Source organism: Nicotiana attenuata, unplaced genomic scaffold (assembly GCF_001879085.1).
Source record: "Nicotiana attenuata strain UT unplaced genomic scaffold, NIATTr2, whole genome shotgun sequence".
Lineage (NCBI taxonomy): Eukaryota > Viridiplantae > Streptophyta > Magnoliopsida > Solanales > Solanaceae > Nicotiana > Nicotiana attenuata.
In genome coordinates, this window is record NW_017671647.1 from 79,800 (window position 1) to 82,473 (window position 2,674).

A 2,674-nucleotide genomic window follows, 5' to 3' on the forward strand; every position below is an offset into this window, starting at 1 on the left:
ATATATATATATATATATATATATATATATATATATATATATATATATATATATATATATAATCTGTCGCCTGAAAAAAATTTTCGCCAAAAAAAATGGTGTCCTTGTGTCACAACCCAAAAATCCCTTCGAAGGAGTCGTGATGGCACCTAGTCTCTAAACTAGGTAAGCCTAACATTAACTGAAATAACATTGATGTTTACTAACTTGAAATTAATTTACTCTGAACAATTTACAATTCCCAAAACTGTGACGACCCAAAGGGTCATCACCGGACTTCTTCCTATTTCCGTGCTTCCGAGGCCTTGAAAACCTCGCTTTTAGTTGCCTCGATTTGCGTGCGCAGTCCGGGCGCGAAGCCGGAAAGCTTTTATGTTGAAATATGTGAACTTTGTGAAAAATTTGAAGAATTTTGATATTAATATTGCTAAAGTTGACTTTGGTCAATATTTTTGGTAAACGGACCCGGACCCGTGATTTGGCGGTCCCGGAGGGTCCGTAGAAAAATATGAGACTCGGGCATATGCCCGGAGTCGAATTTCGAGGTCGAGAGCCCGAGAAATGAATTTTTCTGTGAAATTATTTTTCTGAATTTCTTAAGGAAAATGGAAATGAAAATTGATTAAAAGACCATCGTATCGGGCTCGTATTTTGGTTCCGACGCCCGGTACAAGTCTTAAATAGGTGTTAAGCGCTTTCTGTAAAGTTTGGTCGAAATCGGATGTCATTTGCGTGTTTCAGACCTAAATATCTAAAGTTGAAGTTTAAGAAGTTTGAAATGAAAATGATGATTTTGAGGCTTGATTCATGGATTTTGATGTTATTTTGGCGATTTGATCGCTCGAGTAAGTTCGTAGGATGTTATTGAGTTAGTGTGTGTGATTGGTTAGGAGCCCCGAGGGCTCGGGAGTGAATTGGAGGTGGTTCGGGGTGATTTTACACTTAGAAATATAGCAGGTTTTCCTTCAGCTGTTGCAGGCCAGGTTTGTTCTTCGCGTTCGCGGTCGCCCTTACGCGATCGCGATGCTGGCCGGGTCCCCTTCTTCGCGTTCGCGAACCTATTCCCGCGTTCGCGTAGCTTTAGTTCCACCTTCTTCGCGTTCGCGAACTAATTCACGCGTTCGCGTAGTTAATTTCCCTGGACCCCCCAGTCTTTCTCTTCGCGTTCGCAGCCTCCTCATCGCGAACGCGATGGTCTGTTGAATTAACCCTTCGCGAACGCGGCTCCTTTCCCGCGAACGCGAAGGGCATTTTTGCCCAGTTAATTTTAAAAGCTCAAAACAGACCCATTACGGGATTTTTCCCATTTCTTCATAAAACTTGTCTTCTCCAAGCTCTAGGGGCGATTTTTGAAGCTCTTCTTCACCAAAGTCTTTGGGTAAGTAATTTCCCACCTAATTCCTTCACTCTTCTTCATTAATTACTGAATTCCTAGACCTAAATTATGAAATCAAAGTAGAAATTAAGGGTTTTGGGTAGAGCTAGGGTTTTGGGGATTTTGGGTGATTCAACCTCAATTTGGGGTCGAATCTTGAAATAAATTATATATTTGAACTCGTGGGGTTATGGGTGATTGGGTTTTGGTCCGAGCCTCGTGTTTGGACCATGTGGGACCGGTGTCGAATTTTGGTGTTTTTGGAAGAATGATGGGAATTTCATTTCTAGGCTATGAGATTATGTTTTTGAGCCCTTATTGATATTATTGAACTAATTATGACTAGATACCATTGTTTCGGAGTCGGATTGTAGAGGAAAGGCGGTATTTGAGGGTTGATTGCTATTCTTTGGACCGAGGTAAGTGTTTGTTCTAACTTTGGCTTGAGGGAATAGGATTAGGATGTTATTTGCTACTTGCTAAATGTGGAGTATGGTGTATAGGCATGGTGACGGTTGTCTATCCACCGGAATCTAGCATGACCGTAAGTCTTAATTGCTTGTAATTCGAATGATGTGACACAATTTCCCTGTTTACTCGATAAATTTCATATAATGTGAACGGTTGAGGAAGAATTGTGATTGGTATATTTTGGAGCGTTGGCTCGAACAAGAATGTGATAGTGGAGAAAGAAGTGATTTAAAAGAGGATGTGTTGTGATTATTCCCTTGCCGGGACGTGTAGACTATTATTATGTACTCTCCCTAGCCGGGATATTTGGGCTGTTAGCTGTACCCTTGCCGGGTTAAAGTGTTATGTTGTCAAATTTCCCTAATGGGGCCTTCTTTACAAAGTCAAATATTTTGAACTATAGTATGGGATCGTGTGGCACGCCGTCCACTTATATACTATAATATGGGATCGTGTGGCACGCCGTCCACTTATATATTATTGAAATGGGATCGTGTGGCACGCCGACCACTATATATGTTATGAAATGGGATCGTGTGGTGCGCCGACCACTTATGTATTATAATATGGGATCGTGTGGCACGCCGTCCACTATATATATCATGGAAACCCGGAGTAGTTCTGCTGTTATTTCTAATAATTCGTCCTCATTTGTTATCCCCGAGCATGCCCCCTTCCCAGCTTTACTTGATATCTTCTGTTATTATTTCCGTTGCTCTTGTATATGTATATATATCTGTACAGGTTGTTTTTGGTAGGTCCTGTCTAGCCTCGTCACTACTTCGCCGGGGTTAGGCCAGGCACTTACCAGCACATGGGGTCGGTTGT